Consider the following 16,788-nt stretch of genomic DNA (forward strand, 5'->3'; position numbering starts at 1 on the left):
TACTGCATCATTTCTCAGTCAATATACATGACAATGCCAGTGTAGGCTTTGAGGCTTTAGTGAATTGATACCTTCTAATATACACACTTGCACATTCCTTGCACGCAGGGAGAATATCTTATAGTAAAACGATTTTTAGCCTGGCATCATTAATCATTAGTCCTGCAATCTTCTGAAACTCTTCAAAGGACATTGTTCCTCTGACCAAACCTTTACAGATGAGACAGATTTGACAGTTTAAGCCACTTTTGCTGGTTTATCTCCTCAATGACAATGCCAGGTCATGATTTAGGGAAGACTGGGGTGAGCTATCACACTTTTTTTTTTACATTGGACATTTTTATCATTATTGTACAGGAAACAAGATACAGTTCATTAAGAATCACACTATATATATATATATATATATATATATATATATATATATATATATATATATATATATATATATATATATATATTGGGTGAATTGCAACAGGATTTTCAGATAAGTAGCCTATATATGTTAAATATCATTACTAATATATTTACACTTGCACAAATAACAAACAAACAAACAAAAACAAAAAGCCTCATAACTATTGCCATTAGCAAAAAATATGAATAATATATTGACCGATGGAAACTGTGGCTACATGTTCAATTATTAATCTATGACTTGTTACCATAAATTAATATGTAAAGAGCTTATATCCTTAAGAGAGGATCATCACAGCTGTGAGTTTCTCCATCTAGGTGTTGAGGGCATGCAGATGAGCTGGTGTGGGAGACTATTAATGAGCCAAACTGATTTATCTGAATCTGAACTCAACTGTGCTGAATAATTACTTGCGGTGACATTTTGGCCCAGTGTCGGAGTCAGTGGTGTGCTTTGTTGTCAGTATATTGAAGCTCATCGGGTGTGTTTTTGCTTGCTGAACAGTGTCTGTATGAAGTGTTATTACAATATTATGTTGTTTGTAAGAATATATTATGCTAACCAAATTTGCAAAAAGTTCTTTGAGATAAAAATAAATCTTGCATACAAAAAAAGATGTTCAAATGATGTCTTAAGGTGTAATTTACCACAGTATTACACACAGCCTAATAAAATAGTATCTTGTTGATTGTGGCTATTAGTAAAAGGATGCCGTTAACTGAAATCTGCATCCACACCACAGGTGTCAGTATCAGTTCAAGACAATTTCAGTACTAGCGAGCGCAGCCAAAAGAAAGTCATATCATTCAAAATCAGCCTAAAAAAATTATTACAAAAAGTTGGATTACCTCTACATCATTTCTAAAACAACACTGGTAATTGAAAACTCCTGTGAGATACTACATCCACACCACTAGGTGTCAATATCAGCTCAAGACAACTTCACTATTGGCCAGTGCAGCTAAGAAAGTTTATGCATCCAATATGCCTGCTTCCTTGCCTACTACATAGTCCTTGAAAAACAGTATGTGAACAGAGTGGTATGTCTGAATTTATACTTTCATAAAATAGCAGGTGAAAATTAACCGAATTACCTACTATTTTTGGCGAGATTCTGAAATTTGCATATGGTGGACACTTTACTGTCCCATGAGGCCATGGCAATGATGTTACACAACTGATTCTGTAGGTCACATGATTATGACAACGAGGCAAATTTAGTACATCCAGAATAAATCCATGCTGCCCATTCATAAAACATATTTAACAGTCATGAATTCCGTCCTTCATCATATGTAGTACATACCTTTTATATGATTTTGGTCTCAAATTTAGTTACTTTTCAGATGTAATAGGACTATCTACTCTAACAGTATTGGATTTCAGATGCACCTTATAATATGTGGAAACTATAGGGGTTTAACGGTATGCAGATCACAGTTCGGTACGTACCCAGGCTCGGCGGTCAAATAATAAAAACAAAATAATTCCACCTAGATGTAAAATATTAAGAAAATATTAACTATTATATTAAATTATAATGTTATATATATATATATATATATATATATATATATATATATATATATATAAAATCTGCAGTACATATATACAGATCAGGAATTAATATGTGAAATATATTTGATTTAGTGTACAGATAAACGGGGGGAGGGGGGGTTGTAATATAGCATATATACGCTGAGTTTTAGTTCATTTTTGTGACATTCTTAGTTTTTTCACAGAAAGGAAACTCAAAAGCATTGTCAAAAAGTGACATCCTATTTATTTTCTTTATTTTACAAAAGCACAATGTTTTGTTTTCATTGCGAGTGTGCACAAATAAAAGTAGACCTTTTACAGTGATGCGTTATTAATAAGACAATAAATGACAGATTGTTTTAAGTTGATTCTGCTGGTATAAGGAAATATCTGAAGTGATCACACCGGCACGCACACATAACACATCAGTTCCAGCATTGCTAACTTGACAGCACAGTTGGTACTTTATATATAATAGTTTAGCATTCAGATACATCGCAAATACAGAAATATTATGGAACATTTGGATTTGTGCCGAATGAGAGCGGTAGGATACACAAGCACAAAGCTCTATTTCACAAACAGTTGAGTGCGCCAGCCTTTGAAGTCAGCACATGGTCACTGTCTAGTGGGCTTTGTTTTCAAGTGTACAGTTTATGGTATTCGCTGTTCTTCTTCTCGCAGGCGGTTATCAAACAGTGTTGAATTGCTGCAGGTGCCCCCTTCTGGATTGGGGGCGAATTGCCTGTATTTGTTTGTAAGGCCTCATGCACTGAACCGAGATGTCCGTATTGTGACAGTTCGTGGCTATGTTTAACCAGCTTAGCTCATTCAAAGTAAAACAAACAAAACAAATACAGAGTGTGCCTTTAAAACTTTGAGATTTGTGAAATCGTGAAAGACGGCATTTACAGTACAGCCCCACTGCAATCATTAAAGTATAGCAAAAGCTAGCCAACAAGCACCAATAAAGTACGCACTTAAGAAAAGTATTCACTTAGCTTTGAAGAGGACTCAAAAATAACGAACACTCGCTCCCCAAAGCAAAACCTGGATATGAGGTTGAAGATAATGGCCTTCTATTCTTTTGATGGGGGCTACATACACTCTCCAGGCATGGCTAATTGCATAGTCTGTTATTATGGGATGGACTGGTGGTACAGTTGCCTAGCAACAAACTTCAGCCAGTAGGATATCTTCAGCCAGACAAAAAAAAAAAAAAAAAATCAGCCCTGCCACCTAGTTTGAGGGTGAGACCCTTCCTTTCTGTAATTGAATTTCACCTGCTGTATGTAAAATAAATGACTGATCCATTTTTCTCTTATTATTGTCAAAAAGTTTCAAAGTCATTGTACTTTTTTGTTACACAAGCTCCAAATATGGTATGTACGCCTTTCAGTTTGGATTTTTTTTCTAAATCTGTTTTGTTTTCCTGCCGAGGGAGATAAAAATAGCACTCAATCATCAAACATTTGTATGCTCCATTTTCCTTTTGGATTTGTCAGAACACTAGGGGGCACATGTTCAGTTTAATAATACTCTGTAAACAGAATGTAAATCTGTATGAATTGCCTTTTTTATTTGTTTTGTGCCATTTTGTACAGTTTGTTTCCATTTATTCAGCTCAAATGAATACCAGAATATATTGAATAACAATAACAAACAATAACAAAAAAAAAAAAAACTAATTTACCTGAACACATGATTCACTTTTTGGAAACAATACTATATAACGTTTAATAATAAAAATAAAATAAATAAGGATGCTATAATATAATATAATATAATATAATAGAATATATTGTACTATAATAATAAAAAATATATAAATAATTGTAAATAATTAACAAGTAAAAATTTGCTTTTTTTCGTCTAATATTTTCTATTTTATTTGACCTAATTTTACATTTTAATCGAATTAGGTGATGATCAAAACATCAGTGAAAATGGATTAATGAAAAAAATGTGAAATATTACTGTGTTGTTCATTTAAATATTGTAATCTAAAATGGAATTGGAAGATGAATTTACATTGGAGTAAAAAATCCTAAATGCAAACGAGAGACTTTGTTGCCCTATTTTGCACTTTTCTAGATTTCTAGACATTAAAATGAACATTTTCAGTTCAAATAGAAGATTATTATGATCTTGGTGGTTAGTGGGGCAAATAATGGGGAGATCCCTTCTGAGGAGCTGCTATTGAGGACCACAGCAGGATTCACATCTTCATGTTTCAATATCTGAAAACTAGCTGCTGGCGGTCTTATTCTTTATGACATTCTATACTATGATTCATTTATGGGCCTCTGTGCAGCACTGCAATCATTGAAATTCAACGAAATGATGAATTATGAAATCTGTCTGCTCCTAGTTGAGGTAAAATGTAAGGAAGCGAACAACTTTTGTGTTAATGAGGCAAACTTTGTTGGGTTTAAGCACCAGGAAATGATAGAGGGAGAGGAGAGAGCATATAGAGCATGAAAAAAATCAGAGATGAAAAGAAAATCAAAGGTGATTCAGCACTGTGTGATGTCAAGTTTAGATTTTTGGGTCCATCAGACAGAGATGAAGCGACTGCATACACAAAGGCATCCTGGTTTTTAAGTTGGAGTTGATTACTCAAAATGCTTGCAGCATTTGTTATCTTCTGATTCTGACTATATATCTTGTTCCCAGTATATCTGGATAAAGGTATCTCGCGCTGAAGCTTCTGCTTGTGATCTTTCATTAGGCCTGTTTGAGCTGGCTGGGAAGATTACGACGGTTAATTGTTTCTCATTAATGGCTGAAAACTGACATGTTGGACACATGCACACTTACATATAGAGTAATTGAGACCGGGGCTAGTTTTCACAGTTTTCGCTGCAGTGATTTCTTGGGGTAGGTTTATTGTTAGAAGTCAGTTTTCTAACAAAAAGTGCACCCCATGAATAAAAAGACAAAATAAAAATATATTACACATAACATTTTTATTATTGAATTATAAAAAAAATCTATATAATTTACTTTAAATGCACAATTAAATAACATGAATAATTTTTGTGCTTAATTAATTTTTAATTAATTTTTACCTTTAAAAAAAAAAAATACACACCTGAATATACACTGTAAAAAGTAATTAGTTAAGTTTACTTAATTCAGTTGTGCAAACACGTTGCCTTAATTCAATTAAGTAATCTTAACTTTATTGTTTTAAGTGTCATTTAAATTTCTGCTCATATATTAAAAGTATTCCTTACTTATTTTGAGTTCAATCTGTGATCTGAGGAACATTACCAAAAAGAACTCTAATCACTGTAATGGTGAGTAAAAATAAATAAATAAATAAATAAATCTAATTCCATATATGAAGTCAGCTTATTTGATGTTCTCAGTTTTACTGAAAATTCAACATGACTTTGGGAGACGAGTGAATGCAACTAATGAAAGATAACTGTAGACATGGAGGAAACTGGTGAAAAGTTTATTAAGACTCTTCTTCTTCTGTTGTTATGTTGCACTTTAGCAACATATTAGTGCACTGCTGCCTCTCACTGGTTTATTAATGTCATTGGTTCCTTTTCGGCTACTTAAATATTTTCAAAAAAAGTAGGTAAATTGTTTTATGTGCCTTCAAAGTAGCTGCAACTTAAAACCTAGTAAGTATAACAACTAAGTAAAGATAAAAAAATATAGCTAAGTGGAACAGACCTTTAGTCCAACAAACTAGATGCTATTAAGTTTACTTAAGTTATTAGTTGAACTATTGCATCCACCTGAAAGTTTACATAACACAGTGTAATTAAATAAATTCAACAAATTTGTGAAAGTTATTTTTACACACTTTTCTTAAGTAGATTCAGCGATTACTTTTTACGGTGTAAAGTATATTTTATATATTTATGATTATTAATGTTTTGCTATGTAATTTAAATATTTTTTTTTCAATTGCAAAAAAAGATAAATTATAGTAAATATAAAAAATCAGTTTATCAGTTTACATTTTTTATATAACTTTTTATAATTTGAACTAATATTTAATTGTAATTGAACTATATAATAAATGTGACATATCTACACATACACACACAAATACATAAAATATCTAAATTCATAGGTTTTTGTTTACTTATGAATATCTAATTTAGTAAATAATTTAATACACTGAATATTAATTGCAAACATATATGATATAAATAAATATATAATTTAACAATGCATAATTTTTTTTCATTTAATTTCTTTTTATTTGTGACAAATCTACCCATACATATTTTATATGTTATAAATAATAAATATATAGACTACTTATGAATATATCAATCTATTTATGAATTTGTAAAAATAATAATACAATGATAAAAAATAGATAGATGATAGTGTGATATTGTTTTGATTTATATATATATTTTTTTACTTTTAGTTTTAATGATTTAAGTTCAGTCCTAAACAACAAGCTAAAATGTTTTGTATAAATATTATTTTCTTTTATATTTAGTTATATTTTATGTTTAGTTTATTTTTCACATTTTCACCATGTGATAACTAGCCTCATTGTTTCTTTAACTCTGAATTCATGCAAACCCCCATCAAACAGTTCTACCTTGACCCCCAGACAAGTTCACAAATTAATCTGACACGTGAGCCTGTGGGATCTTTACTGAAGGGAATATACAGCCACGCTCTTTGGAGACCCAGGCGGTCCGCTTTGACATAAGTGGATCATGGAGGAGATCCGTCAGGCGAGGCTCAATAGGATTGCCCACTTCACAGATAGGCTACTCAAAGTCACTCAAAAATCAAGACGCAACTCTGCGCTACTTAGCTTTCCAACCAAGAGGTGTCAGTGATAAATGCTATCTGCCGAGACCCAGCCTAATGCACATGGCAGTCTTTTCACAGTCTTGATTATTTTGCGAGCCGGATTGGCGGCTGAGTATTTCCACAACGCGTCCCGAATGTCTCGACTGTCGCACCTGCACCGGCGAAGTCCAAAACCCCCAGAAATCCAGGAGGAAATTCAATTACTTACTCTCAGCTCCAGGAATGAGCTCATCTCCATATTTATTAGGATACCGACCAAGCGAAGTCCTCGGTGTTCAATTACGTTTATTATTCTCTAATGTGTTCCCACAAACTCTTTTCATTTCCAATGTGACACAGGCGCTCGGCTGCCACCAGTCCTCTCGAGATTTCTCAAGGGCCCTGAGAGGAACTTTGATGGGGCTTGAAATGAAAACCTCAACGGTTTTCAAAGAAGTATCGCGGCAAGCTCCTTTCTCCTACTCCGGGTGAGTGGGAGAGAAGCCATGATCAACCAAGACACGAGGGCTCTGTGACTCAGAAAGCCTTTCTAGCGGCACTGATTTCGGGGCGCCTTTATTCTCCTGAATGCATCCGTATCTAAAAACGAGCTTTCGTCGGAGCGCGTCTTTCATAGTCTGATGAAATGAAAAGCTGCAATAATGAACGGAGGAGAAGGATGGAGCAATGTTTCTCAACTCTGCCCTAGTTTCAAGTTAATTGCGTTGAGTCTTCGCTTTCTGAGACATGGGCTCACAATTATCATGTGTCAGTCAGGCATGGCGAGGAAGACTCATTCAATCAATCACCTCTCCAACAAACGGTCCAAAAAATCCCAAAGCAGGTGGAAACAAAGCCTTTGAAGATACTATTGAGTAGCCTTGAGAGCTAGATATATGTAGCGGAGGAAATAAGTATTCAACATGTCAACATTTTTTTAATTAAACACCACTCCAATGTACCAATTCCCATTAAATTTTGACCAGATAATGGTATTAGCTCAAGAAACCCTCCATGCACACTCACGCTGGAAGGCTCCAGTAATGAAGAAAAGGCATGTTGAAGCTCATTTGAAGTTTGGTACACAAAATTGACTTACTAGGAGGATGTAGTCTGGTCAGACAAGAAAAAAATTGAACTTTTTTGGCAATAATACCACACGCCTTGTTTAGGGGAGAAATGACTCTGCACATATGCACCTAAAAAAAACCATGCCAACAATGAAGTTTGGAGGTGGAAGCATCATGGTATGAGGCTGTGTCTCTTCTCACGGTATTGGCAAAATCCATATTATTGAAGGGAAGATGAGCCATATACTTCAAAAATTCTTGAGATGAATCGGTGCATCCTTCCACCATTTTCCAACTGTCAAATTGTCATTAAACAAGCCACCAATGAGACATTACAGCTGCGCATGTACAAGGCTTCTGCGAAATTACTTTAGCCTCATTATAGGTTCATAAATAATTTATCTTAACACTGGCCTATTCGGCCGAGCAGTGGGAAGCTGACCTTTCTCGGCTGCCCCCGGCGTCGATAGCGATCGTGTCCAGCACAAAGACAATAACGGGGCTGAAATATCACCCAGCGTCCCTGCCTTATCTTCGTCTCTCACTGTGCTATGAGTCAAACGCAAAAGTCACCATCGGCAAAGACAGCAAACTGATATCGCGACGAATATCAGGCCTAGTCAAGTCAGTAGAGAGAAGCCTGATATCTCTCATGCAGTTTTCAAGCTGTAAATGATCTAGAGCTTTGCGTGATTGCTTGACCTCTGGGTTTGTGCCAGCAGGGAGCGAATCTTCCTACGCTAGCGCGAACAATCTAGCGAAAATGACAGTGGGCGGAAGTTGGTACACATCAGGCTGATTAGCTTTGACTTGCTGAGAGCGTTTTGCAGTACTCAGGTGTTCAGCTAGTTTAATCACATAGTACAATGTGGCGTCTCAATGAACTTATAGAATGGGGGAGTAGAGCTTGAATAACCCATATAGCACGCTAGCGACTACCGTGAGGATGTAGCTGAGTAAACACTTTTAAATATTAGTGCATGTTCTGTGTTTATTTAGACCTACACGTTGAGATAGGGGAAAAAAATGCCTGTTGAAAATGTAGTCATTGTACATATTCACCCCGCATGTGGTTCCAAATCCATATCACTGTCTTTCTTCTGAGGAACACAAGACATTCTGAAAATTTATAGCTTTCTCTTTTCAAAGGAAAATACCATGTGACCTGTGCAAAGCCTATGGATGGGAAACACAAGGAGTTTAATGAATCTCGTTTCTTAATTCCTATCATTGAATCTGAGGGCAAATCCCTGCTTAAAAAACAATAGAAACAATCACAGAATTTCTAATGGTTTCTACTACAAATACCATTGCAGACATTATACACAATCAACTATTAACCATTAAAACCATTGATGCATGGTTTCCTGTAGTGTGTTTTTGGGACCAAATCAGTTATAGGTTTTTTAACAAGCCACCAAAAAGCTACAAATTACCAGCAGAGAACCACAAGGGAACAATTACAGTTCACATTAAAACCAATTCAGTTCCCATTATAACCAGTAAAACCATTATCAATTCTTTGATGTTTTCTACCTTTTTTTTTTCTTCAGCAGGGATGACCATTTAAAAACCAAAAAGTTGACCTATAGTATTTTACTTACCTACTTTATTCTTAATTTAGTTTTCTAATTTATTTTAGACCTATATATTGCCATAATGAACAAACAGTTAGTAACTAAACCAATTTGAATTGCACACAGCGGCAGTTTTTGGTTTATGGAGTTTCATACGATCGATGAAAATAACTCATGGTTAACTAAGTGAGTGATCAAAAAGTAACTGAGTAATCATCAAACTTCTCCGATTAAATTTTTTTGTTAATCGCTAGAAAGAAACGTCTGAGTCATTCGCTTCGCTAGTCAAGTACTGAGTGCTCTTGATTCACTAAAAAGAACGTAAACCATTTTTAAAACCATTTTTCAACACTAGGCTACTAAAAGTTTGCGTAACAAAAGACTGAAACGTAAAAATCTGCACTACATCTGGCAAAAACAATATATTGCCTTTTAAATGTCTGTTCAGTGTGTATGCCTGCTACAATAATAACGTCTTATAAATTGTATTTTCACAAGTACCAAACACGTAATTCGCAAGTATCACGTTCAGTTAAAAGTTTGAATGGATTTACGTCTCTAATATAGAGCAATAATCATTCATGTTTGTTGAGGCAGAAGCAACTTCATATTTTTTTTAATGAAACGAAAAAGACATTAATAAACCATGGCTGGTGAATCCACATTAGCGTGTGTATTTATCAGAAAATGTCGGCTCAACTGGTCCTCATTATCCTCAGCCGTCCCCATGCAAACAATGGGAAAGTAATTGGTGTTGATAAGAGTGTTGCCATCAGAATATGAAAAAGATATGGAGAGCTCACACTGCATTTTATATTTAGTTTGGACACCTGTAAGTACAAAACTGAAAACTGACTCTCCCTGCTGTTAAATTAGTCCCATTTTTTTTCATTTTTTTCTCTAAATCCCTGCAGTCTTATATCATGTGAAATTCTACGCTGAAAATATGTGGAAAAGTTAGGAAATGACATCTCGGCCTTGAACGACTAGAAGACGCAAGCCAAAGCAGAAGCTGGAGCTGTCAGGGGAATGCATTTCCATATATTTGATCAGGCATGGCCAAGACAGCATGACCCCCAAGTTTAATCTACTACGCTCGCATGAACGTCCAATTGAGTGCCAGATCCTCTTTGACCTACAGACGTCTGCAAATCCAACCATCTCATTCCCAACACTTTATCTGATCTTTTTGTTCTTTATATATATATAAAAAAAATTAATAAATAAAAGTCACAAGATGAAGGTTAAAGCGACTGTTCATTTCGAATAATTGAGTCTGTTCTGTCATTGCCTGGAATCACAAAGTCTGAAATTTGTATCTGCTCTTTGCCCTCTAGAACAAATGACTAGTTCAGTAAGCTTTGTCCTGGTCTTCAGCCCTGTAATCTAATGCTAATCTAAGTTGTTAAAATGAAGCATATACCCGAGACCCCTTCATTTAATGTTTTTATCTCCTGATTGCTGTATTGTATTTCTAAAGTCCAGAGTCAGAGGATTCACTGCTAGCAAAAGACTTTCTCTGTGGGATGAACTGTGCTTTTGAAAGTCCTAAAAATGAAAACTGTGTTATTATTTACTTACTTCAGGACAGTTACTTCTGTGGAACATGCACACACACAAAGAAGAATACTCAAAAAAAAAAAAAAAAAAAAAAAAAACAGATCCAAATACACCATAAAGTATTAGAAATGGGTCTATATGACTTTCATGGTACATATAATTTGGAAAGAGTACATATAATTCAGTTGAATTTATACAACTTTTCTAAATGATTCATTCATTAATTAAACTGATTTTTTTCTTGAGTTGGAATCTCTGTAAAACAGTGCTTTTTAAAATCGCACTACTCTGCATTTCTCCATTCTACTGCATTGCAATTCTCTATATATATTTTTTAAGTAAATATGCACTAAACTGACATGTTTGCTGTGTTCACGTTTTTGAACCAGCTCACACATAACACAGCACTATAAAACATGGCATTAATTAGTTCTTGTAAAAAATAAAAAATAAAATCCTTTTTTTTTTTTTTTTGCATTCCACTGCCTTGTGACTCATGGTTTTAAATGCACAAACAAGTTCTGGGTGAATTATCGCCTAGGGGTTGTTCACACAAAACTCATTTTTTAATTTGACTTTGCTGATTTTTATGGAAGCCCGTTTCTGCCATTGAACAAAATAAAAAAATAAAAAATGATATTTGCCTTTTTTCTTGCAGTTGCGTATTATTTAGTCAGAATTGTGAGACACAAACTCGCAGTTCTGAGAAAATTTCAGTCCTTTTTTCTCCCTCAGAATTGGGCATTCTAACTCGCAATTGCGAGATTATATAATGCAAAAAAAAAAAAAATGAGATAAAAAGTTGCAATTACATTTTGTATTCTTTATTCAGTGTCAGAAATGGAGAGAAACATAGAGTTTCCATTATTTCTATTTAAATATGCTAGATTGACATGATCGTTGCAGTGTCTTGCTCATGATAACACAACATTCTTAAAATGCACACTGAAGTTTAAAAAGGTAAACTTAAAAAAGGTTTCTAGACCTCACTTTTTCTTTATACCTCTGCCCTGCTTTCTGCATTCCACTGCACTGCACTGTTTTTATTTATATTAACATGCTAGGCAGAAGAAGACTGTTATCTTGTGTCTTACATATTTTCAAGCGTCTCACGCATGACATGGTTTTATAAAAACATGACACTCAAGTAAAAAGTGGTTAAACCTTTAAAAATAACATTGCTATAACCTGTGGTTCTGTAAGTGTGTGTGTGTTCCACTGCCCTGCATCTCACAGTTTTAAAAAAACGTGCCCGTGGACCTTGTTTTTTTCACTCCAGTGCCCTGCATCTCATCTTTTTAAAAGGAAAAACACATCCTGTGTGAATCTGCCTTAAGTGATCTTGATCTTTCATGTTTATGCTTCTCAGTATAGCTCATATCTTCAAGTCTTCGCTCCTTTATACTTCACAGTGATGCAAGGGTTAGCGCTGTTTCAGAAGATTTGCTTTTCTGGTGTACATGCACTCTGCAGCCATTGCTCAAGATATGAAAAGACGTTTTCAGTCAATGAGTTATTAATATTTTATCACAGTGAATCATTGATGAATTATGCACGGCTCAGAATGCTTAGAATGTCCTAAATTTTCAGATGATCCATGGTGTGTGTAAATGTAGGACGTAATTTAGTATACCGAAACTAACAAATATATACAAACACATTGCTTGATAAATAACTTAATTTCAATTTCCTGTGGTCTTAAATTAGTGCATAAATTGAAACGATTAATGATGCTGTCTGTCTGTAATGAAAAAAAAAAATTCTTGGGGAAAATACGAAAAACATACAAAAGAAAAAGATGAAAACACGATAAAAAGAAATGAATAAAATGAGTGTGGTTCTATTGGTGACAATGGAGTAAAAATAGAGTAGACTGAAATTGTTGTGACAATGCCATTCAATCCAGACGTTTTATTATTAGAGAGAATGAGTTCCATCATGAAAAAAAAGAAGTGCCACCAAATTTCCCCTGTAGCCTTAATGGTCTATGGGTGAAAAAAACTGGGAAAATCAGTTTCATATTATACTGTATGGCTAAATAGTCACTGGGCAAAAAACAATATTCCCATTTACTTGTTGATGTATGCCTGATTTAAACACAGTGGAAGAGCGATGGTTGGGATGATGTTTTCAAACTCAGAAACCAAAAAGTGTGGCTACTTATTCAGTTTACTTAATAAAATCAACTTTTTTGGAACATTTAGTAACAACATGATCACATTTCCGTGCAATCCACTTACATTCGCTAAATAAAAGCCTACTTAATCCAGTTGTATTGGAACTGCATTAGTAACTCTTGTTGGCACAAACTGCAGCTCAGCAGGGCATAGGCAGTTCCCAGCATGCCTTGCATGCAAATGGATGGGGAGATTAAATGTTGAAATTAAGGGTTATTTTTAATGTGATGGAAAAAAAAAGACTTGAAAACTTAGTGTTGAATGTTGTTCTGTTTGCTGCCATTGAGATGATGAGGGGAGCATTCAATACATGTAATATTAAATAGGGATACATACTCGTATATATTGAACTATATATATATATATATATATATATATATATATATATATATATATATATATATATATATAGTTATTGTTTGAATGGATAATCTCAGTTTTTGTAGGTTTTACCATTATTAATATCACACGTTATGAAAAAAACCCAAAACAAAACACTGAAATACTCTCACTTTCCCATCCATGGCCCCATGCATTAGTTCTCAATGCGGATTTGGAAGGAACATGAAAAGCCAGGGTGAGGAAGTAGAAAGAGAAAGTTAAAGGTGGGTTGGAGAGAAGGGCCAGGTCTCTGGGGAGAGGAAGAGGGTTCAGAGATGTGTAGTGTCTGGATGGATGCTTGGCAAAGACAAAAGATTAGAGCAAAAAGGATGAGAGACAAAAGCAGCAACAACAGAGCCGCATTTTGATTTTCTTAATGGTGCCTGAGCCTCTGACCCAGGGCAAAGCCGTTGGGGTTTCAGGGGAAAACAAGGCCTCAAAATAACTATTCTGATGGACCCATCCCTTCCTCGTCACTTTAGCAGGACATCAGCGGTGGCAGTTAACCTTTTCATGGTGCCTAAAGGCAGCAGAGGTTTGCTTTGAAGCTCAGACCGAATGCAGACAGAAGACTTTAATTATGCCCTGATTAAATGGGAGTCTTTACACCGCAATGGCGTTTGCTCATTGCCACCTTACCCCACGATACTTAATCAACAGCTGTCAGGGAGCCTGCGGATCAAAGACACTGCAATTTATCAACAGCAGCACACGGCCTCCCCACAGGTCAGACCCGTGGGGGACCGTTCGTTCCCCTCGGTTCCACATGCACAATCCCCTCCAAAAAAAGAAAGAAAGAGGGGTTATTAAGGATAATGCATTCTAGCAGCACAATGAAACTAAGTGTGCCAACAAGCTGTCATTCATGTTTGCTGAGTAAACGACATCTCATCTGCGCTGACAACACAATGGAGGCAATGGATGGCACATTGATTGCGTTAGCTGGAGAAAAAGCATGCGCGAAAGCACGCCGTAATTTGCCAGATGTATGTGCGCATGTACCTATGTGAGAGGGATGATTGCTATTCATTGTAAACTAGTGCCTTGTCCTTGACAGCCCTCTTAAGAGATTGCAGTCGAGCTCCCAGAGGGCTGCGCTGAGGATGAGGATGTCTCTTCTGCCGAACGGGTGCAAATTGAATCCGCTGGCAACGATTAGCGATGGAGCAGGCATGATGCACTTCGGCCGTGTCCCTTTTCCCAATCAAATGTGCCTTTGAAGTTCACCTGACACACTCGTTTGTGACCAGGGGATGAAAAAATCCCTTGAATGGACTTCGGAAAAGTATACCACTGAGAAGGAGCATTAGCGGAGAAAAGTATACAGTGGGAAACAAACATCATTTCATATCGATTCACTCTCTTCAAGGACAAAGACGTCTACTGATTACACTTTCTAAAGCATTTGAACAAAGTTGAGGGTTTTGAAACATTTGGTTTATAAAAGAAATCTGGCATTCATGGCTCTGTTGAGGTTTAAACTGTTTTAAAAAATGTTCCAGAAGTGATTCCCTGGAAGAACCGTTTTAGAATTTTTAAGTAAACGGTTCTTTTTGTCTTTGGGTGTTAAAGGTTCTTTATGGAACCTCTGATTTTAATAAAGAATCCTAGAATTTCTCACTAATTATGTTCTGGAATTGTTTTGCATTGGGTTTTAAAACCAGGGGCCAGTTGTTCAAAACGTTTAATCTGGATCAGAATGATCTGGATTTGGAAATCCCATGTTTTGCTATCCAGGAACAGGCAACCCATTTTAATTTTGTTTTTCAAAGCAAAACTGGATTGGATCACCCTGATCCAGATAACACACAATACACAATTTTTCAGATTTCCAAATCTGGATTACTAGTGCTTTATGGAGCCCCTAAAGTGACATGGGGGGAAAAAAAGCTAATGTTTTGCATTCTAGTTTTGCATTGCATTTAGACAAATAACTACCTTTGACAGGTCCAGATTGTGCCAATGGAGTGTATAATCAGTGATTAAAAAACAACAACAACAAAAAACAACAACAACAACAAGTTGTCCCAAAAGTAACCCAATCTTACTAAAACGTTTTGAACAACACAAACTGAGGATTTAATTTGAATTCACAATCTTTTTTCTTCTTCTTTTGAACAGCCCGTTTTCAAGATTTGATCCAATCTAATGGCCAATCTCCGATCAGATTAGTTTTGAACAACTGGCCCCAGGACAAAAATTATAATTTGTTAAATCCGAGATTGAGACATCGGTTCTGATTTGTATTCAAGTAGAAATCCTTGGATTTAGACTTTACACAACTATTAGTCCCGGCAACTCTGCAACTACACAAAATAACTGGAACTATTTTAGGCACTGCATAATATCAATGCGCCTGCTGCACTATGGTACAGCAGCAAAGTTCCTTGATTATTTTCCATTGGTCTTAGTACATGATGTAACTGCAGAAGTTTTAAATATAAAAAATATAAAAATTCTTTGGTCACTTTTTAGCGAGATGCTAACGGTCTAATCAGATTCAATGATCTATAATAAACTAAGCTAAAAGTGCTACCGCTAGACCCGGAGAACGGCTGAAGTGATTCGAAAACGGTAAAGCTGAACTTTTTAACTCTAGGGGAGTTGGAAAAAGGCCCATTTTCAAAAATAATGGAGTGTTCCTTTAACTAATGACTTCACAGAACTCAGAAATGTACTTAAAGCTACAGTAGGTACTTTTGTAAAAAATATATTTTTTACATATTTGTTAAACCTGTCATTATGTCCTGACAGTAGAATATGAGACAGATAATCTGTGAAAAAAATCAAGCTCCTCTGGCTCCTCCCAGTGGTCCTATTGCCATTTGCAGAAACGCCATCGCTCCCGGTAAGAAACAACCAATCAGAGCTGCAGTCTGTAACTTTGTTTGTGTTCAAAATGTAGAAAAATGAATATAATAAGCGAGTACGCCATGAATTCATTTTCTAAACAGTGTTTTTAGCTTGTTCTGAATCACTAGGGTGCACCTATAATAAGTTTTTATATTCGGACTATTTTAGATTGCTTCGGGGGTACCGCAGCGGAGTAACCCAGTACCTTTGTGATTCTTCATAGACATAAACAGAGAGAAGTAGTTCCAGCTACGATGTTCTTCCGCAAGAAGCAAGCAGTTCTGTTTATTAACCGCTAGAGCGTCAAAAGTTACCTACCGCAGCTTTAAAGGGCTAGCTCACCCCTAAATGTTGTCATCATTTACAAACCCTCCACTTATTCCAAAAAGTTATAAATTGGGCAATTTTTTTTGCCATTTTGAAGAATGTGG

This window comes from Carassius auratus, chromosome 22, assembly GCF_003368295.1.
Source record: "Carassius auratus strain Wakin chromosome 22, ASM336829v1, whole genome shotgun sequence".
Taxonomy (NCBI): domain Eukaryota; kingdom Metazoa; phylum Chordata; class Actinopteri; order Cypriniformes; family Cyprinidae; genus Carassius; species Carassius auratus.